The sequence below is a fragment of the Callospermophilus lateralis genome, chromosome 2 (assembly GCF_048772815.1).
Source record: "Callospermophilus lateralis isolate mCalLat2 chromosome 2, mCalLat2.hap1, whole genome shotgun sequence".
Lineage (NCBI taxonomy): Eukaryota > Metazoa > Chordata > Mammalia > Rodentia > Sciuridae > Callospermophilus > Callospermophilus lateralis.
The window spans coordinates 196,847,764-196,871,063 of NC_135306.1; the positions used below are offsets into that span (position 1 = coordinate 196,847,764).

The following is a 23,300-nucleotide window of genomic DNA, read 5'->3' on the forward strand; positions in this document are numbered from 1 at the left end:
ATTTTGCCACTGTGGGCGTTCCTAAACAGTTAAAAACTGATAACGGTCCTGGCTATACCTCTACCTCTTTTAAACAATTTTGCTCATCATTTGGTATTACTCATATAACAGGAATTCCATACAATCCACAGGGACAAGGCATAGTTGAAAGAGCTCATCAAACTATTAAAACGTACTTACTAAAACAAAAAGAGGGAATTGGAAAGGGGTATATATCCCCCAAAGATAAACTTAAAATAACACTTTTTACTCTAAACTTTTTAAATTTGGATTCATCAGGACTTAGTGCTGCGGAAAGGCATATGTATCCAAAAAATGTGCATAAGCCTAAAGTTCTTTGGAAAGATATTCTAACAGGACAATGGAAAGGTCCAGACCCAGTGATCGTCTGGAGTCGGGGCTCTGTTTGCGTGTTTCCACAGGGAGAACAGCAGCCGATTTGGATTCCAGAAAGACTAACTAAAGCAATTTCTACAGATCGAAAAGAAGATGATTTGACTCAAATCCATAACAGCTGATATCCAGAACTCCAGCTTGGCCATTCTTACATCTGCAACAGTGATTAACAAGGATGCTTTTTTTCAATATCTATTTTATTATTGCATTTTTCCCACATCATAAGGTTCTATTTTTATTTTTTGAGCTCATACAAACCTAGGTTAATGTTTTTCTGATCAGTTTTATTTTTTGACTGTGGAGTTTTTAAACATTGCAATGGAGATTTCACCTAGGTAAAGCTACAAGGCCTTTATTATTATCTTATGTGTTGTACGTTTGTTTGCACATTTGTGTTTTGTGTTGTATGTCTGTGTGTGCGTATTTTATATATGAGGAGCGCTCATCAGAAAATGGATCCGAATTTTTTTTTATTCACGTGATTTAAATGGCTTAATTTAAATTAAGTAAACAGCTGTTAAGGATTCTTTTTAAGGTGGTTAACAGATCTGCTTGTTTACTAATTTAAATCAGGTAAACAGCTGTTAAGGATTGTTTTTTAAGTAGGTTAACAGATCTGTTTGTTTACTTTCACCTTTCCTTTTCATTATATTTAATAATTCTTTTCAGGTTAATGTCTTTTTAGCATCATTGCCAGAATTCCTATCTTCATCCCAATGAATATAACTCAACAAGTATGCTCAATCAAGGAGCCAACTTACTTTGGGAGGCAACGGACTTTGGGAGGAGACGGACAGATTGATAGATTCCTCCACTTTGAACCGCTTGCAGAACTTGCCTGGACTATGTAACTACGTTTAGTGCAGCAAATTGTGGTAATGCTGGCATATCTTTGCTGATGGTGTCACCAGTGATCTTTGCTGATGGTGTCACCAATGATGCAATTTTTCCAAAGGAACTGTCAATTGGCTTGGTGTCGTGGCATTTCTGTATCCTCCTCCCTTCTGCTAGTGATGGTCTAAATTTGGGGGCCAATGGCTATATGCTGGACCGGCAGTCAGTGACGGGTATGATCCAATTGCAATGGTATCAACCTAAGACAGGAGGCTGACGCCTAAAGGTCAGTTGCCTAAAGGTCAGTTTTCCCATGACGGGTAAGAACCATATGTTGAATTGGACAACCTACCAGGCGCGGTCCTTAAGCCACATTAACCTCACTCCCCCACTGGCACCAAGGCCAAATTTGGGGGCCAACAGAGGTGAGGCAAAGAACCTCACCCCCCCACTGGTGCATAGACCTATCCACAAGTATGGCTGTATGCTGGACCGGTAGTCAGTGACGGGTATGATCCAGTTGCAATGGTATCAACCTAAGACAGGAGGCTGACGCCTAAAGGTCAGTTACCTAAAGGTCAGTTTTCCGATGACGGGTAAGAGCCATATGTTGAACTGGACAACCTACCAGGCACGGTCCTTAAGCCACATTACTTGTTGTTTAATTAATCAGAAGGGGGGAGATGCTGGGAGCCATCAGCCAAGTAGGTATGACAAATTCCTTGCCAGCTTACTCCCATGCTGTCTAGTGGAAGGACTTCTGAAAGGTGACCTTGCTCAAGGACCAGGGCAGGATCCGTGTTTAGGGTGTTCCCCCTTTAGAATAGGGCAGTTTAGCATAATAGGAGAGTAGGGTGTTTCCCCTTTAGAATAGGGCAGTTTAGTATAATAGGAGATTAGGGTGTTCCTCTTTTGGAATAGGGCGTATCCTGCTGCTGAGTTCCTCTTGAGTGCTTAGGGTCAAACAGTATATTTTGGGAGACAGAAGCCCATGCGGAGTGGATTTAGGCAGGAGTGGATTTGGGCGGATTGGATTTGGGCAGAGAACCTGGATTCCCCCAGAACGTGTTTGTAGACGGCCGGTGTGAGTTCGGGAATAAAGAATTGCTGTTTGAATCTACAAGCTGTGTGGAGACTCGTGATTTGTGCCCAGCCAGAGACTGCGGCATCTTTTCATATATGTTATGGTTTTAAGTAGTTAATAATATGGATAAAATGATATCATTTTAAAAAACTTGTCTGATTTTTATTTCTAAAACTACATTAAATATGAGCTTTAACAAATGAGTGTCTTGTAAGGTATACAAACTTTGTTAACCTTTAATTTCACAATAAGAGCTGGGTCACTGCATAACTTCAGGTAGTAAAATCACTTTTCAAAGCTGAAGTGAAATGAACTAGGTAGAGAAAAGGCATAAAGATATATGATTCTCTTTTAACACATTGTATTTTTCCTGTGACACAAGGTAATTTCTTTTATCTTATCTCCCTAAAAACAAATTCTGTGAGATCAGACACACACACACACACACACACACACACACACACACATATATCCCATATATAAATATATATATCCCATATTTTTATCAAGTATTAAACATAGGTTGAATGAAAAATCATCACCTGATATTTTATAGCTCAAGAACAGGGAAAGTAACAAGTCCTTTATTCAAAGAATGTGAACTCACATACCTATCATGTAAGCCTATCTGTTCTTTTTTACTTCAATGTAACCCCACATACTTGGATCTGTGAATACAATTTTGGAGAAAATATTAACTTTGAGAATATTACAGTATAATGTACTTCCAGTGATAGTCCAAATTAAAATTAAAATAATAAGTTTTTCTTCAAATAATTATCTGGGAAAATTTAAAGAATTCAAAGACCTGAAGAAACATCAGAGCATTCTTTCAGAAACCCTTTTCCATATATTCCATATGGTTCCCCAGCTCCCTAAGTGCATCCTAAGGAGAGTATACACAAGTTTCCCTCTCCCTATAGGATGAAGATTTAGACTGAAAATATAAGGTGACATATACTACTTTATATGCTTACTAACTTCCAAGGCAGCATAGAAATGACTCCCCACCATCCCAAAGGACAATACCCAGTTTATCGTAGGCACATCTCATAAAGAAAAACATCAATCCAATGAGTTTTTGATTACCTACAACATATGATAGTTATTTAAAGCATAGAATAATATCTGAAGCCATGATGCATGTATTACTATTTTTACAAAAACCACCACAGAAACCCAAAATTCAATACATGAGAAAAGTTTCAGGGTAATGAAGGAGATCGTACTTAGGGTTCACAATAGATATGGTGTTAGGGAACATGCTTTTTTTAATCTTCCTCTTCATACATGTCAGCAATGTCATGAGGGAAAATTACCCTCATTTCTCTGTTCTGTGCATATTCTAAGGTCCACATACCCATGTAGCTTTTCCCTGGAGTTCTGCTATTCCTGGATCTCTAGTATTCCTCTGTTTTTGCTCCCTAAGTCCTGAAAACCTGCATCTCTGAAGTCAAAAGTGTTTCCTGTGCTGACTGCCTGGCTCAGTTCTTCTTCTCTGCTAGTCTGGTCCACAGGGAATGTTACCTGTTAACCACCAGGAATTATTACCAACATGTGACCATTTTGAATCTCTTATTTATTCCTCCACTATGTTCCCAAAGTTATAAACCAGTATTGTTGCAGCTTCATACTTTGATGACTTTGCACACTCTACATTGACTCTGAATTACCATGGTAAAAATATCATTGATTTCTTGGGTTATCTTTGCCCATTTGTAAAATTGGCCTATGATATGAAGGAGAGTACTAATCTGTGTTGAATTTTAGACTTATCTCCAACATATCACTCCCACCATACTGACTTTATCCCTTACTCCTCCATCACTGCATCTATCTAGAACATGGGTTCCACCAAGGGCCACCTGAAAGCCTTCTCCACCTGTACATCTCATCTAAAAGCTGTGACCTTGTACTATGATTTATTTCTTTTCATTACTTCCAAATGCACACTAGCAGTGCCCCAGACAAAGTGGTGTTGGTGTTCTGTGCTGTGGTGATTCCAGTGTTGAACCCCTTGAGTAAGAAATAAAGATGGGCTGGGGTTTATGGCTCAGTGGTAGAGTGCTCGCCTCGCACATGTGAGACCCTGGGTTGGGTCCTCAGCACCACATAAAAAATAAATGAATAAAATAAAGGTATTGTGTCTAACTACAACTAAAAAATAAATATAAAAAAAAAAGAAATAAAGATGGTGTTGGGTGTGGTGCCACATGCCTATAATCCCAGTGACTGGATGGATCAACATAGGAGAATCAAAATTTTGAGACCAGCCTCAGCAACTTGGTGAGAACCACAGCAATTTAGGGAGACATCGTCTCAAAATAGAAAATAAAAAGGACTGAAACTGAGGAATTAGCTATGTGGTAAAGCACTCCTACATTCAATCCCGGGAAAAAGAAAGAAAGAGAGAAAGAGAGAGAGGAAGGGAGAGAGGGAGAGGGAGAGACAGAGAGGAAGGAAGGGAGGGAGGGAGGAAGGAAATAAAGATGTCAAAGATGACCTGAGGAAATGTTAGAAAAAAAGTGTCCTTTAATAAAAATATTTGGGGAAATGACTTTAAAAAACATTATCAATTGTCACTGTTATTAACCTGTATTCTCAGAAATTAATAAAATCAGATAACAAGAAATAATCATTGTTTAAGGTGAGAACCCCAGTCTATTTTTCTTTTTTTAAGTTGGTTTCAAAGAATTTGAATGTATTTTAAAATTAATTATGCTGTGACATTAGTAAAAAAAAAAAAAGGATATGTATGCCAGTGTGTATTTTTTTTACTTTTTAAGCTTTATCAAAATACATTTCACAAATAAAAATTATGTACATTTAAGGTGAAGAACATGTTTTGATACATGTATATACAGTGAAGTTATGACCATCACCAAGATAATTAACTACCCTTCACCTCAGTACCATTTGTGTGTGGGTGTCTGTGTTGTGAGAACTTTTAAAATCTACTCTGTTATCAAATTTCAAAAATATAATGCAGTATATTTAGTAATAGTCATCATGCTGTCCATTAGATTCTGAGAGCTTATTCATCTTTTGTAACTTAAATTTTGTACTCTTTGAATAACATCTCATAATTCTCCCTATCTTTGCCTAGCCCCTGTTACCACCATTATAAACTTTGTTTTTTGTAATATTGACTCTTATATTTCACCAAATTTAAGAGAATGCTGTATTTGTCTTTTTTGAGTCTGGGTTATTTCACATAGCATAATTACCTCTAGGACAAATCCATGTAGTGGCAAATGGTAGGATTTACATTTTAGAAGTCTGAATTTTACAAATATATATATATGTATATATATATACATATATATATATATACACAAATATATATCTACATATTTCATATGCATGTACTTTCATATATAGTATGTGTGTATGTGTGTGTGTGTGTGTGTGTGTGTGTACATACACAATACTTAGGGATTGCTGGATGGTAGTTCTATTTTTACATTTAGTTATTTAGTTAGTTAGTTATGGTACTGGGAATTAAATCCAGAAGTGCTCTACCACTGAGCTGAACCTCTAGACCATTTTAAATTTTATTGTGAGTCAGGTTCTTTCTAAGTTTCCAGGCTGGCCTTGAACTTGTAATCCTTCTACCACAGCCTCCCAAATCACTGGGATTACAGGAAGTGTCATCATGCCTCATTTGATTTTTCCTACTTTAAGGAGAATTTGTGACTTATTTCATAATGGCTATACTATTTTACATTTCTGTGAACACTGTGTAAGCCTTCCCTCTTCTCCACAATTTTGCCAATGCTTATTATCGTTTTGGTGTATGGCAAGAACCATTTTAACAGGTATGATATGATACCTGACTGTGATTTTAATTTGCATTTCCCTATTTTTAGTAATGTTGAACATTTTTCCTGTGTTTCCCTTTTATATATCTTATTTTGGAAAAATGCCAATTTAGGTCTGTTTTAGTAAATTTTTTTTCCTGTGACCAAATACTGACACAAACAACTTGAAGATGGAAGGTTTATTTTGGCTCACAATTTTTGATTTTTAAGTCCATGGTCGGGGGGCTCCATTGCTCTAGACCTGAGGTGCAGTTGAACGTGATAACAGAAGTACTTAGCAAGACAAGATGGCCAGGTCATGACAGCCAGGGAGCCAATAGGGAGAAAGAAAAGGTAGAGGAGAAGACATAGCCCCCAAAGGAACACCCCTAATGATCTACTTCCTCTTACTATGTCTTACCTCCCAATAACATTCAGATTTCTAAATTTAAAAAAATTGGTTAATCCACTACATTACAGCCCTCATGATTTAGTATTTCCTAAATGTCTGACCTCAAAACTTTGAAACACTGGGGAACAAGCCATTCAATCTGAGCCTTTGGGGAACATTCCACATCTTAAGCACAACAAGATTCTTTGTTTATATTTTACTCACATTATTGATTCCAATTGTTAATTTTCTTTGTTCTCCCTGTGTGTGTGTATACTGTTGAAATGTTTGCATTCTTTACACATTTTCATATTAACATCTTATCAGATGTGTTTCTTTCATTCCTTAGATTGTCTATTAAGTTAGGTGTGAGATGGAGATACGTGTGTGTGTTTGTGTGTGTGTGTGTGTGTGTGTGTAAATCCCAGTTATGTGAGGATTTTTTGGAATTAAAATATGTACATAGTTCTAATTTTCACCTGATAATTAATATATATATTTCATATTGATAATACTATTTAAATACCATTTGAACTTAGGTATCCCTTTATTTCACCTGTCTGTATGTATGTGTATATATACATACATATATAGAGAGAGACATATATATTGCATATACATAAATATATATTGCACTAATTAAAAAATAAAAAGAAAGAGAAAGAGAACTGTAGAATAGAGAAAAGGGAACATGGGGAAGGAGGAAGAGAGGAAAAGGGAAAGTCCGGGGGACTTCATTGGAAGAATTTTATTACATGCTTGTATATTTATGTCAGAATAACCCAAATATTATGTATAACTAGAATGCACTAAAAATGATTTTTTTAAAAAAATTGTGTCTTCAAACACTGCCACATTCTGAGGATCTAGATATTAGAATATTAATATGATATTAAGGAGGAATGATTCAGCCCATGATTCCAAAGATGACAAGAGTTTCCTCACGGTAGAGACAAGGAAACGTAGCACAGAGGAAGAGAAGATCACAGGAGGAGGGAAAAATTATGTACCATAGAATAAATTCAAGGTAGTCTAATTAGTATAATTGTAGAATTTCTATTGTCAGATACACTTAATGATTATATTATGATTTAGATCCATTGTGTTAACTTTTAATAAAAGGTTACCTAATTCATCAGACCCTAATTAAAATGTCGTCAGCAAATTCCAGATGGACTTGAATTGAGTCTTTGGAGACTAAGGACATGTTCCCTACCTCTATGTAGGAGGATTCTCAAAGGGCTGTTGAGGAAAGGCATGTATAGGCTCCGACCAGGCCATGACTAGCCACCAGAGGACATGGAAAGGAGCATCACTTTCAGGAACTGACCAAAGTAAGCAACTTGGGTGAGGATCAGAACCAGTTTGGCCTCCTCGGTAACCTCAGCGGCCACTATAAGGCTGACTCTAAATGGATCATTGCTTTCTCTCTCTCTCTCTCTCTCTCTCTCTCTCTCTCTCTCTCTCTCTCTCTCTCTCTCTCCTCAGATTTTACCCCGTGCTATTCTGCGGTCATGTAAATATAAAATTCAATCTGGGTAGTTTTGTCAGACCATGCATTTTTCACTTAGGTAGCGGAGAAATTTAGAGGACAAAACCGGCCATACTTTCGACTCTCATTGATGTTCTGCTCTATCTTCCAGACTTCTAGTGTACAAAGTTTCATTTCTTACTTCTCATTTTCAGGTTTCAGAAGTCATATTATTTCCATAAAATTTTTAATTCTCCTGAGAGAACTGCTATGTGGTAAGATGCCGCTCAATGAGCCATTCTATGTAGGAGACTTTAACATGAAAAGCTCTGATGTATCTTAGGCCTATCATTTCACATTTCCATTTCAATTGGCAACTTCTCTCAAATTCCATATGGATTTGAAGTCTTGAGAATGCATCTTCTCTTTCATTTACTCTTCCTTCTTAGTAGTGACAACAGTAAACTGTGCTAGTAAACTCAAATGACCAGTAGTTTTATAACCTGAATGCTTTGAACTAGGTTAAAAGTAGACAATAAGTTAGACAAAAATAATTTCAAGATATAAGTAAAATTTCCCCATTTATTCATTGTAGAAAGATTCACTAAGGGTCTCTTTTCATTGTAACAGTTCTATATGCTGGGTTATAGCAGAATGCAAAATAAAACTCTTTTTAGGATATTGCATTGTGGTCAGGAGAAAAAAAATCAACTCAATTACTTAGGAGATGACTATATCATCAGTGGGGTGGCGGTGATAGAGAAATATGAACAAAGAAAATAAGATGGAGACTGTTGGTTGAAAGTGATTGAGGCACATAAAATAGTTATCAGAATGGGCTTTGGTTAGAAAATGACATGAAAAACACTGGAAGTAGGGGGATGAGCTACGCATGTATCTGGGTGTTTCAGGCAGAAGAAACAGATGGTCAGTAATCTTTGATACTACAGCAGAATGTCATGTTGGTGAAATTTTGAGAAAGTCAATAAGGCTGGAGCAGAGCAAAAGTCAATAAGGCTGGTCAAAATATTGCAACTTGCGGAATAAAGCCATGAATGACTTCATGGCCATTGTAAAAACATTTTATTTGTACTTAAAATAAATTGGGAGTTTCACATGTTTTAAATTCAAGAGTCATATTACCTGTTCCCTCCTTTGTACTTTTAAGTATCCTTCTGGATGCTCTATTGAAATAGACTATAGGAAAATAAGGGTGTAGACAAGTTAGAAGCTACTGACTCCTCCTTGAAAAGATGATGTTGTTTAGACCAGGGTGGCAGCAGTGCAGGTGGTTAAAAGAGAACAAATTAGGATAGAACTCAAAGATAGGGACATAGGTATTTGCTGGGTTATTGCAGAGCTAATAGGAAACAAAGGAAATAGGTTGATTCCCAATTCAAGAAATAAGAGATCTGTTTTGGAAGTGAAGATTGGAAGTCCATCTTTAAGCATGCTAAATTAATCAACTCTTGTTATAGATTGTTAACACTGTACATAAACATGGCTATCTTTGAATCTTAGAATTTTTAACATGGGAATCATGTGCACAAAATCCACACAAAAAATTGGGTTTGTGAATATTTTCATATTTGTGTGAATATGCAGACCTGTATATAAATATTATACATATGTGTTTATGTGTATATAGAGAATTATTATTATTTTTATCATATCCTCAAAGAGATGCATGATTCCAAAAACTTCAGATATATTTTATTTGCAGATAAAGAACTTAGGGGATACAGTTGCTAGAGAATGTGCACAAGCTTAAAGTTTATTATTTTAGGTGAACAAGAATGAGAATAAAAATATCAAAATGAAAAGAATGCAGTCATCTTGATACTCTCACTTCAACAAAAATGATTATATTATCCCATGTAAGAGAAGAGAAGATATATGTGCATATGAATTTTCTTAATCTGCTCTGCCACGCAATATTGCAACTCTTACAGAGTCTATAACAGATGTTAACAAATTGGAATCATAGAAAGTCTGAGCTTCCAAAAGGAACAACAACAACAATAAAACTTATATATGTGTTCCTTGAAGGAGATCGACTGTTCCAAAATTACCCAAGTAACTAGCACTAGAACTACATCCAAATTACATTTAAACATGCTAATCAACTCTTCTCATAGAATGTTAGCACTCTACATAAACTGTTCCTAATCAGTGGACTTTGTACTTCTCAGAATGTCACTTCCTTGTCAAATTACAAAAATGTGTGCAGTCCCATCTGTTCATTTTTGCACCTGTTCTCTTTGCCTCTAGGATCATATCCAAAGACAAATAACAAGGACCTCCCACCTATGTTTATTCTAAGTGGCTATAATTAAAGTTTTTATATTTATGGTTTCAGTCCATTTCAAGTAGTAAGAAATATGGGTCCAATTTCATTCTTTTGCAGGGGTTATACATATACACATATCAAAGAAACTCTTCTTTTCCTGCTGTGTATTCTTGGTCACATTATCCGGGATTAATGGCATTTCTGGGCTCTTAATGGGTCTGCTTTTATACAAGTCGTGTACTGTTTTAATGACTATAGCTTTGGAAGAGTTTGAAATCAGGAAGCGGGATACCTCCAGCTTATTTCTTTCTTAAGTTGGATCTAGCTTTATGAGATTTTTTAGCTTACATAAACCATGAGATTTTTTTTCCTATTTCCATTAAACATGGCATTGTAACATGGATGAACATATAGAATATTATCTAAGTGAAATAAGTCTGATGGAGAAAAACAAGTTCAACCTTAACTGTGGAATCATAGAGACAGAGAGTAGACTGGTGGCTGCCAGAAGCTGGGAAGTATCAAGGTGGTAAGGTGGTCAAGAGCACAGCCTTTCAGCTACAAATAAATAAATAAGTGCTGGAGATCAAATGCACAGCATACTGGCTATACTTACTAATACTGAATTGCATACTTGTAATGTGCTAATATGAATTTTAAAGGTACTCATCACAATAAAAGTAGGCAAACTGTGCGAACCAAAAAAATTACAAGAGAGTAGAAAACAAAATTAATAAATTTGTAAAATTAAGCAGGACTCTCTGAATGACACCAAGACCTGGTTCATATTACCTCTTTGTAGAAGCCTGACCTTATTTCCTTTCCCCAGATAATTAATTTGCAAAAATTATGCAATTATTATCCTTTCCCTTGGAATAAAGAGCTCCTATTGTATTTTTTTTCAAGCTTCTGGACTTTATGCATCTTATCCATACAATACTTGAAAATTTCTAACATTTTTAGAGGTAAAAATTGTAAGTTGAGAACTTATTAACAATATCTAAATATTATAAAGTTATCATGTATTGGAGTCAGAACTGAAACCCATATAGAACTGTATTTATTCAATTCTGCCTGCTCCAGACCTGTCTGTTTTCACCTGGTCTTCCTCATGGCTGTGGGGAGATCTTAGCTCAAATGGGTGCTGGATCATATAGAATGGCCCCACTCCCATTTCTATGGGCTAAACTCATATAGCTTGGATAAAACAAAGAACATGACCAGATGTCTTTTTACCCAGTGAGCCAACCCTGAATTGTTTACATGGTGGTGGCTGGATTCCAAAAGTGACAGTCACGAATAGCCTCTTGAGACCTAGGTTTGTAATCTCTGTGGATCTGCCCACAGCAACCTATTGATGAGAATAGGCAACGGAAAATTCAAGAAGTGAAAAAAAAAAAAAAAAAAGGAAAGCAAAAGAAAGAAAAGAAAAACAGATTCACCCTGGAAATCAAAGAACTCTGTTTTATTTGTTTGTTTGTTTGTTTGTTTTGTACCACATAGGTACATAAGTTAGTTATTTTAAAAATATAATGTGATCTCTTTATCATGCACTCAGAAGTCAGAGCCATGAATAAAATATCAAGTCTTCTAATGGAGTGTTCTCAAGTTTTCACCTAATTTTGTTTATACACTCTAAGACCTAATTGCTTTGGTATAAAAAAGAAGATATAAAACATTCATTACCAAATATATATTTTGAAATATTCTTATCTGTGGCCTTCCCTAGTGTTTTGAAGATAAAATGTATGCAAACAGAATTTCCTCTTTAGGGAGAGTTTTAGACTACTGACCTTAATTCCTCACTTCAAGAAAAGGTTACATTTGGTACATTCTTTCCTAACTTTACACAGAGTTCTTAAATATTTTTATAATTTTATAAAATGTTTTATATAATTTTATATCACTTGGAAGAAAATTAAAAACAAAGATCTCCCAAGTAAGATATCTTTCTAAATTTTTTTAATAAGTAAAGGAATGCATATTAAGAGATCCATAGCATTGCCTTGGGTAGAAGAAAATAGGAGAAAAGAATTGTGCAATTCTGAGTGGTCAATAGCTTAATGTTAGGAGCACATTTCTCAATTAAGAAATTTCTGGGTAATTATGAGCTTGCTACTCATCAGCTCTGTGATTCAGACTTACTACTTAAATACTTTGTGCTTCAGTTTCTTCAACTGTAACAAGATCATCATAAAATCACTTTCCTTATAGTGTTAAGGGGAGAAAAACTGGTTAAGAGTAGGACCTGAGTAGTAACTTGCACAGAGTTCCTAATATGAATTTCTAATTGCAGTGTAGCAGCAGGAAGAGAACAATATATCAGTATTCCTATAAATGCCATCACACTACTTGATACATAAGATATTTTTGTTGAGTTATGAGTAAAAGCTGAAATTTGCCAAATATATACTGTGCACCAAACATTCAGCTGGGTGGTCTCTTACGAATCTTTGCACATTCAGACAGCTTGCCAGAAAGCTATTAGTAATCTTTGTGAGCTTATTTCTTCTCACTTGTTTAATAAGGGAATGGTCCTGCATCAAACCCATAATAAATGGAAGCACTAATTTTAAAATAGGATCTGACTATAATCTCAATTGTTTTCCAAAGTTGCAGATCAAAGTCATATAATTCTAAACAGAACAACAACAAAAAAAAGGATCAATGTCTACTCCCTAATAATTGATGGCTTAATTGATTGATTGATGCACTGTTTTCTGTTCTTCCCATATTCTGATATTCAGGTTTTCCCCTTTTTGGACATGGAAGTGGGAAACCGCACCATCCTGACTGAATTCATCTTGCTGGGCCTCTCTGCAGACCCCCCGGTGGCAGCTGATTCTATTTGCAATATTTCTGACGCTCTATTTGCTAACCTTGTCAGGGAACATGAGCCTGGTCATCCTAATCAGGATAGATTCCAAGCTGCATACACCTATGTACTTTTTCATCAGCAGTCTGTCTCTTTTGGATTTCTGGTACACCTTTGTATATACTCCTAAACTCTTGGCCAACTGTATCTCAGAGGACAGGCGCATCTCCTTGGCTGGATGTGGGGCTCAGTTTTTCTTTTCCTGTTTTGCAGCCTACACTGAGTGCTATCTCCTCGCAGCCATGGCGTATGACCGCCATGTAGCCATCTGCAATCCATTGCTTTATTCGGGTATCATGTCCTCTTCTCGCTGCATGGGTCTTGTTGCTGGCTCTTACATAGGAGGAGTTTTAAATGCTGCAGCCCATACTGCCAATACTTTCCGGCTGAGTTTCTGTGGCAAAAATATCATTGATCACATTTTTTGTGATGTTCTACCATTGATAAAAATTTCCTGTTCAGGTACTCGAGCAGCTGTGATAATCCTTTCCAGTATGGTTGGCTTCACTGTCCTCTCCTGCCTTCTTGCCATCCTCATTTCATATTTCAACATCCTCCTGGCCATCCTGAGGATCCGCTCAGCCTCAGGAAGATTTAAAGCATTTTCTACCTGTGGTTCCCACCTGGTCTCCGTCATGCTCTTCTATGGCTCCTTGCTCTTTGTTTATTCAAGGCCTACTTCCAGCAACTCCCAGGAGACAGACAAAGTGGCTGCCCTGTTCTACACCATCATCAACCCATTGCTCAACCCTCTCATCTACAGCCTGAGGAATAAAGATGTCAAAGAGGCCTTCAAGAAAGCAATAGTGTCCATTCGATCACAGGCATGAAGGTTATTTTTGACTATTTTATTATAGTTTACAATTTATTGACTGTAGGCATTTGTCTGTTTGATTGATTTTTTTTCTTTGTTTTGTTTTGTTCTGTGGTGCTGGGTATTGAATCCAAGGACTCATACATAAATGACAGGCAAGTGCTATGCCACTGAGCTGTGCTATTATGATATAGCTGTGCTACATAAATAGACCCCCTCTTTTTTTTTTTTTTTTTTTTTTTTTTTTTGAGATAAGTTCTCCTCAGTAAATTTCCTGGGATGACCCTGAACTTGTGATCATTTTGCATCAATCTTCTAAGTAACTGAGATGGCAAGTTATGTGCCATTGCAGCCAATAGACTTAGAAATACATTAATACAGATTTCTATGTTTCCTTCATAATTGACAATTTATACTTGTAACAACGAAACATTGAATAAAGCCCTCTTTTATGATTATCATTACTTTTTGTGATGTACATTTTCTAAGTCTGTAATATTGAATAGTTCAAACTTCTGCATCTTTGTCCATTATATTTTTTATAAAATTTTTGCTCTTGATTTTCTTTGGGACATTTTGGAAAGAGGAGAAAAGAATTGAATATTTTTTTTTTTTTTTGCATATAGTCTGAGTTTTAAGTTTTAGGCAAGAAGATATTATTGATAAGCAAATGATACAAAATGCTGAGATTTCTGGAAATTTATTTCAGATTTACAAATATGAATTTTTTAAGTTATCCCCTCCAAATTTCCTCCAAAAGACCTCATTGAATACATAGAATATATTTGTGTAAACTTCTTACTTCCAACATTAACATAATGCTTGTCAAAATGTTTAGTGTTATTTAAATTTAATAGAAATTCACAATGAAATATGTATTTTGGGGATCTGGTAAAAACAATTTAAGAGAGTAGTATCTCTGCAAAGGAAGTGAGTATTCCACAGTACTCTCTTCCTGGGGTCACAAAATGTAAGCCAAAGAGGGGAAAATAACATCAATCATTGATTGGAACAAAATCAAACCATCAGATTAGCAAGCACCTCACTAGTCCTGGAAAAAATGATCATTTTCCGCCAACTGAAGATTTTTTGTGGAAAGTAACAGTTCCATATTAATCAGAGGGTAGGTGTTCAGTTGATGTTTTGTTCAATATACTTGTAACAGTGAAATATTGAACAAATGGTTTTAATACCATTGCAATTTAGGGATTATCAATTATATATTATATGAACAGTTTACAGCTTAGAGGATAGAAATTTATAGCTATTGAGTGAAAAATTACAGTCTTAAGTAAAAAGCATGCTGTTAAGTATCTAGAAATGTTTTAAAACATATTCTAGAACATCAGTGAAACATGCTTAATTAAATACTTATTAAATTCTTATTTATTTCTGATCTTCCAATGTTTATCTTATTTGCATTCATGTTATTACTAGGCTCTTGGTAGTATTATTTAAACACAAATCTGGAGTTTTGAAAACTTTTACAGACATAAAATAAACTTACTATACTCTTATGCCAGACCAGGATACAGTGTCTATATATAGACACTGTATCCTGGTCTGGCATAATATATATATATATATATATATATATATATATATATTCTTGTTTGAGGTATAGATGTTAGTTGTTTCTCACAAAAGGATTGAGGTAGGTATTTTTATAGACGTATATAAGTGTTTGTATTTACACATATGTTCATGCATATATACACCATTGGCACAGGTTAACATTACTTGGAAATGCACTAAGTAGCAATTTTCTTATTAGTTCAAAATAGCTTAGATACCACAGGCAGAGTTCACATAAATACTTTCTTTTGGGGGATACTGTCTAAATCAAAAATCTTGGAATTATGCCATTGTACCTCATCTCTACTGATTACTGTGTGTTACAACAAGTACTAATGAACCTTTTTTCCAAGCTATATGTTAACATGCATGACAACCAGTGTGAATCAGACCTTTCTACTCTGTGTGGAGCTCCTGCATGCTCTAGATCTACTTGAGTAAGTCCCTGTTTCTACAAAATTCTTTCTCTACTGCTGAAATGGATATAAACACGAACATATTTATGCTTTATAAACATGCATTGATTAATATTCTCTTATTTTAAAAAATTAAACAAAATTAAATGAAACATTCATATTTTCCTTTCCATTTTATCACTAATTGTGTTTATTCTCTAGATAAAATTGTACCTTCCCATTAATGTGTATTCATAGACTTTTATTGTTCAAGTTGTTGTACTTCCCCATCAATGATTTTTGTTATAACAACTGTGTTTTCATGCTTGAAATGTCGCAACTTGGATGTAGAAGTCCTGGTAACTTTACCACTACAAAATAAAGAGCCTTCCTCAGAGTTATGCCATGTCTAACAAAAATCATTATTGTGAGGGGCTGGGGTTGTGGCTCAGGGGTAGAGCACTCACCTAGCACGTCCAAGACTCTGGGTTCAATCCTCTGCACCACATAAAAATAAATAAAATGAAGGTATTGTGTCCATCTACAATTAAAAAATAAATACTTAAAAAATCATTTTTATATGTGCATTTCTCCCCCAGAAGCATTAACACACAGATACACAGGCACTCACCATTAGGTCCATACAAACTAGACGGAGCAGGTGTGATCCTTCTAGTCTATATCTCTTTCATATATTTCTTCATAGAGGAATAAGAAAGTCACAATAAAGATTTGTTTGATTGATACACATACAATATTCCCTATATAATTATTTCCTAGAATTAAGTACAAATACATTCAACCAAATCTTTTATGTCAATCAAAGTGGGCTCGTCTATATTTTTACAAAAGTAGATAAGTATTTGTGGCTTATAAGTACTTTTCTTGTTTGTTTGTTTGATGGTTCGACTGCTTTAAGTCTCAAGTAACATAATATTCAATTCAAATGCTATATTCCATATTCAAATTTTATCTCCTCAATTGTCCTACTCTTCCTATTTTAAGTCATGTGGAAGTATGATAACTTGTAAAGAATTCTAGATCATGAAAATTTTGTCTTTGCTTATCCTTAGAAAGAAATGATTTAGTTTTTATCTATGTAGTTTATTCAGAGCCTCTTCCACATCCTTATTCTTCAGGATTCAATATGGGAAACACTACAGAACAATTGTGTAAAATACAGACTGATGGTGTCCATATCCAAAGAATACCTAGATGGGGGGTGAGTGTAGACGTAAAGGGTGGAGCCATAGTACAAGGTCACTCAGACTAGGAGGGAACAGCAGGTGGAGAAGGCCCTGAGGTGGCTGGCCCTGGGAGCAGTGGATTCACAGATGGTGGTGATGAGGAAGAAGATATAGGAGGCCAGGATGAATTCACTAGGAGTCATGACCTGGAGGCCAGGAACAGGACCAACACAGACTGACAGCCATCTTTCCTACCACAGGCCAGCTGTGCCATGGTGGGATATTACAGAAGAAGTCAACAGTGGCATTGTCCCTATAGAAAAAAATCCAGGGCAAAACTGTCTTCGCTGATGATGAAGCCTTTGGTAAAGCCAAGAAACCAGGCAGCTATAAAAATGCACATAGCTTTATAGACATGACCTGAGAATAACACAATAGCTTTGAGATGGCTACATAGTCTTCATAAGCTATGGCAGCCAGCAAAGAAGATGCTTCAGGGATGCAGGCGACTGGAATCTTTGGATAGGATAATAAGAGATCGATGAGAAGCAGATTTCAAGTAAAAAACAACAACAACAACAAAAAATTCATAGGTGGAGCTGGGAGTCATTACAGATCAGCACCTGAGCACCATAAGGGAGGTGTTTCTTGTTACAGTCAAAATGTACATGACAAAACACATCACAAAGAGGACCAGCCACCTCACAGGATCCATCATGAAATCTCAGCAGGATGAATTCAGTCCTGTGTGATACCCTCTCTTCATGACTACAAGGAATGTCACCTAAGAGGAAAAAACAAGGGTTCAGGTTGAATCACGTTGCTAAATAAACGAAAAGTATCCTCATTAAATAAAGTCTCAGAAAGGGTGATGAACAAAAATGTGTATTTATTTAGGAAAGTCTAACTGAATGCAAAAAAAAAGGTAATAATTAAAAGAATTGATAGTGTTTCAAATATAGTGATTATAGTTTATTACATTTTGTCAGTGTCTGCTTTGCATCGCTGTGACCAAAATACCTAACAAGAACAACTTAGAGGAGGAAACATTTATTTTAGCTCATAGTTTCAGTGCTTCAGTCCATGGCTGGCCAGCTCCATTGTTCTGGGATGGAAGTGAGGCACAGCATCATGGCATCAGGGCATGATAGAGGATCACTGCTCAGCTTATGGTGACCTGGACCCCAAGAGAGAAAGGAACCACAGGGGAGAAGAACCCGCCTGGGAACTGACTCCATTGATCCATCTTCTCCAGCCACACTCCACCTACATACATTATGACCTCGGTTGTTCATTCTAACTAGGAGGGACTGAGTAGATCACAGCTCTCATAATCCAATCATTGTGGCATCCTTGTTTGATACAGGAGCTTTTGGGGGGACACCACATTTCCAAACCATACATTGTCAAATATGAATATTTTATAAACATATGTAGATACAACCTACCTTTCACAAAATAGGTTTTATTTAATTATCATATGATTCTATAAATTAAGTATCACAGTTCTTATTATAGAGTAGAAAATAGGTATGGAGCAGTTAATTTTTTTCCCCAAAGTAAAGTTAAAAATAAATACAGGTAGGAATTGAAAGCTATTTCCTTCCACCGTGGGAACCTCAAAACCTTTGTGTACCGGTTCTTCTATACTGATATCACTTTAGACATGCATCACTTATCCTTAATTATCTAAATATAAATTTTTCAACAAGATTATATTTACATGTATCAATGACTCATCTTCTAATTTTGAAGTAATAAAAATGTATCATGTTAACTAATGTGAAAATTCTGTCTAATGAGATAATTTAAATGAGGCATAATACTGGTTAAAAGTATATTGTCAACTTTCTACATTATGTATCATAATAATACTTAATGAGCATTTAATACATGTCAGGCACTCCACTTCTTGCTGTAAAGGTGCCTTCTCACTGACCCTTCAAAGTAATCTTGTAAAGTAACTGTGTTTGTTCTAATTTTACAAATGAATTTTTTGATTTTGCATACCTTTTCAAAGTGACATTTGGCAGTTGGCAAAGGCATGATTCAAAACCAGTTCTCCCTGCAGTCCTCATCTGTACCCAGACCTGCATATCTGCCTAGAATTAATATTTTTAGACACTCTGTTAGCACTAAGGCATGTGGAAACTAGAAATAGAACCACCATATGACCTAGCTAGCCCACTCATCCATATATGTCCAAAAGACTTAAAATCAGCAAATTATAGTGACACAGTCACATCAATATTTATAGCAGCACAATTCACAATAGCCAAACTATGGAACCAACCTACATGCCCTTCAATAGATGAATGGATAAAGAAAAAATGTGGTACACATATACACAACAAAGTGTTACTAAGCCATAAAGAAGAACAATTTCATGGCATTTGCCAATAAATGAATGGAACTGGAGACTATCATACTAAATGAAATTAGCGAGTCTCAAAAAGTCAAGGTTAAATGTTTTCTCTGATACTTGGAAATGGATCCAAAATAAGGATGGGAGAGATTAAAAAAAAAAGAATAGAAGAAAGATCAGTAGAGCAGACAAAGGAGAATGAAAGGAAGGGAGCAGGGATGGGATAGGGAAAGCCAGTGAAATGAATCTGACCTTAAATTCCTATGTACCTCTATGAATACACCACAGTGAGTCTCACCATCATGTACCTCCACAAGATACTAATTTTAAAAACTCATAAGTAAATAGAAGATCAGTAGAGTAGAGGAAAGGGAATAGAGGTGGGAGGATGAAAGGGGAAGGGAAAACACTGGGTACTGAATTAGAACAAATTATTTTCTGTGCTTTTAGAATTATGTCAAAATGAATTCTATTGTCATGCATAAACTAAAAACAACCAATAAAATAAACAAAAAATATTTTTTATAAAAAATAACTAAGACATGTGGCCTGATGTAAAGAAGAAAGAATATATATAAATATATATATATTAGTTGTTTTGGTACTGAGGATTGAACTCAGGGGCATGCAACCACTGAGCCACACCCCCAGCCCTATTTTGTATTTTATTTAGAGACAGGGTCTCCCTGAGTTGCCTAGCACTTCCTCCTTAGTGCTTCACCCTTGCTGAGGCTGCCAAGGAAAATTATCAAGTACAGAAATGGAAAATGGAATGTAAGCAGTTTGGTAGATCTGCCTGCTGTGTTTGAGGAATAATAGAAATGAAGTAATAAAAAATGTGACAATTACTTAACATGATACAGTTAAAATCATAAGATCACAATAGACTTTTTAGGTCACATGTAGGACGTTAGTAATTTTCTTTATGTTATGATCCTTTAACACCTTAGACTCCATTCTAATCCTCAAGACAATCCTTCTCAGGGCTAGTTAACTCCAAAATACAAAAATCATATTGCCAGAGAGCATGTGAACACCTTTCTTATGCACATCATCTAAACCAATGCCCACATCCCAACCACCTCCTTTATCTCTCATTCATATCAAAGGGATATTTCCCCGGGCACCGATCACCCCAGGGCCAGATATATTCTCGCAAACATAGTATAAGTTCCTTTTTCTTCTGCATCCTTACCATTTTTCTATCAAAAAGAAAAATATATTTTTATAAAAGTCTCCATGTTTCTGGAGCCATAAAAGTTAATTGTCTATGCTAACATCAGAGACCTAAGAGCAATAACCTTGAGTGGATGTTTGATGGAGGGAAGAAACATCACCCTGGGCTCCGTGATGGGTGGGGAGATCATTGAGAGGACTATTTTGCAAAGGTGATGGGACGGGAAAGAGAATGCTGATGAAAGAGAGGGTGTATCAAAGGGTTAATAGCCCAATACTACAGACCAAAGTTTGATTAGTGCAATATTTTACCAAAAAATGGAATACCCACTAATTTCCAATTGGGCAACATTGCCAATTACATGTGAAATATTTTACATAAAAAAGAATTAAGAAATTTACATAAACTATCTCTTTAAATCTTCTGACAAATGTATGAGGAGAGTATTGCTATCTCCTTGTATGCATGAGTAAAATGAGATTAGATAAATTTGAATAAAATTACCAAGGGCTCAATTATAGAAATTTTAGCAATAGAATTGAGACATAGATCTGTTTTTACATTGTATTTTAATGTGTACAACATTTTGCAACATAGCCGTGCACTTGTAGAATTGTTCATTCTTCACAACATTGGAATGCAGACAAGACTCTTACAATATGCAATAGTGCTACTAATAAAACTGATACTTATTTCAGTATTTTAAAGTGTGACCTACAGAAAACCTGCCTTGGAAGAACTTGGTGTTCCTTAAGAAAAGCAGGTTCCTGATCCCCAATCACAACCTGCCGAGATTGTTCCACTGGGGTAGAACCAAATGACTCTCATGCAAAGAATTTGAGAGCCACTAGTTAATTGAGTGATAATCAAAAGCCTGACACTATTCCCCAGTCTTAATTTGAATTAACTTCTCTACAATAACCCTAAGAAGAAAGAAATCATCCTTGTTTTATATATGAGGAAGTTGAGGCTTTACACTGATGAGCACTGAGAGAAAACTTCCATCTTTGTTAACTGCTTAAAAGTTAAATGCTTTTCCATCTGTTTATGCTTTGAGAAATCAGCTCTGTTTCCTAAGGACTATTTCCTACCCAATGCAGCACATGAGGACAATCTGTTGCAGAAACCTTGATAGACACAGGATATTCTGGAAACAACTAGTTGGTCAGGGTATTTTGTACACCGGTTCCTTAGTTTTTTCCTATCCCTGTCTGAAAAGAATACAAATGGCCAGTGGTTACTTGTATCAGGAAATGTATATAGAATATTAAATGAAATGCTATAGTGATTTTAGGGTAAAACACTGCCACTGGAGTCCATCCAGACAATCTGTCCTATTGACTCCTTTCTTTTCTGATCTAGGCTGCCCATTCATTCATATATTAGCAAAGATTTACTGTGTGTCTCTTAAACTCCAAGAACTGTCCTTAGCACTGGAGATAGCAATGAGAAAAACAGACAAACCCCCTGGCCTCTTAGCATTTGTGTTTTTGTGGGTTACTATCGCTGTTTGACCCTAGTGTCTAGTGGAGCCATGGAAAGCTGGATGGAGTAGTTTATCAGTACAGATAGTATGGCCAGTGGGATTATTCTCCAGTTTTTTCTATTTATTCACATGATCCCTAGAACAATCCTATAAAGAATTACACAATAAAATGTAGACCGCTAGGTAAAGTTCCTTAACACAGGGCAACAACCTTAAGCACTGGTATCATTTTAAACCGTGTGGTTGTGTTTTTATTGTAATGGAGGTCCTGGATTACCTGCTATTTCATATGTAGTAAAACAGGATAAAAAATTTCTGCGTCCATGGGACAATTTTTCTAAAGAAAAATATCCTGCCCTAAAATATCCCCTATATTGAGAAAGGGTTTTTTGGTTTGGTTCTGTTGTTGTTTTTCTTGTTATTGTTGGTCTGCAGTATTAGGGATCAAACACAAGGCTTCCTATGTGTTAGCCTAATACTCTGTCACTAAGATTCAAAGCAAGGCCTATGTGCAGGGTCTTCATAGCCACTATGCAATGAAAAAAGTTCTTAAAATTACATCAGTCATAATACTAATTTTTATTTCATATTTCTAAATGTGAAATTATATACCCTATATGCTTCAAATATTTGTAATTGTATATCATAACTATCATATATCATATAAATATGAATTTATGCATTCTAAATTATTTCTTGGAAACCTATCCTGCTCTATAATCAAAATTTCTTTTGTGAGGTCAACACTGTGAATACTCTGACATGGTGAACTCCACTTTTGCCCTGCTTGGTTTAATATTATGGATTATTTGCTGTTCTCCATCTGAGTTCTCAATGACTCAGACTTTGCTTCTCCCCTGGTATTATGACATAGGTGACAGATGACCCTCAAGAGCTCCTGAGGAACACCTTCTATGATTGTGGAAGAAGAAATATCATAACCTTTTTCTCACGAGTTCTGAACGTGACCTTTCCTACCTTAGAAATGGAAAAGAATTTTTATTCCCTGTGTTTAAATTTAGTTATCTCCTCTACCAATTAGACTTTTATCTCAATATCCCATTTTAGTGTTAATAGATTCTACAACTGTGTAAATATCTAGCTGTATTTTTATGTATTTCTCCCTTCTAGAATAAACTTTTGTAATATTATGGTCATCC

At 35.7% G+C, this 23,300-nt stretch overlaps 1 pseudogene; it reads left to right on the top strand.

The window, feature by feature from the left end:
* Window positions 1–13,031: 13,031 nt before the first annotated feature.
* Window positions 13,032–13,971, top strand: LOC143390504 (olfactory receptor 9G4-like; annotated as a pseudogene).
* The last annotated feature ends 9,329 nt before the right edge of the window (window positions 13,972–23,300 follow it).